The sequence below is a fragment of the Etheostoma spectabile genome, chromosome 4 (assembly GCF_008692095.1).
Source record: "Etheostoma spectabile isolate EspeVRDwgs_2016 chromosome 4, UIUC_Espe_1.0, whole genome shotgun sequence".
NCBI classification, from domain to species: domain Eukaryota; kingdom Metazoa; phylum Chordata; class Actinopteri; order Perciformes; family Percidae; genus Etheostoma; species Etheostoma spectabile.
Window position 1 is genome coordinate 30,361,918 of NC_045736.1, and position 211 is coordinate 30,362,128.

Genomic DNA, 211 nt, shown 5'->3' on the forward strand with positions numbered 1-211 from the left:
ATGATTGATTCCACACAACGCTCTTTGGCAAGTACACATCTCTACTTTCATTCATTTTCAATGGTCTTATTCTATTTTATAGCATTTGTAGAAAAAAAATGAAGTGGTTTTGAAATATTATTGAGGAAAAGTTGACATGTTCCAGTCTGTGATTATCCATCAACATCCATTCCTTTCATTTTACTCTAAATAATTCCTAATTTCTGCTTTT

The 211-nt window shown here is 30.3% G+C and overlaps 1 protein-coding gene across 2 annotated transcripts in view; it reads left to right on the top strand.

Annotated features, from left to right (window-relative positions):
- Positions 1-211, top strand: part of igsf21a (immunoglobin superfamily, member 21a) — a 239,110-nt gene that overhangs the window by 132,176 nt on the left and 106,723 nt on the right. The window lies entirely within an intron of this gene.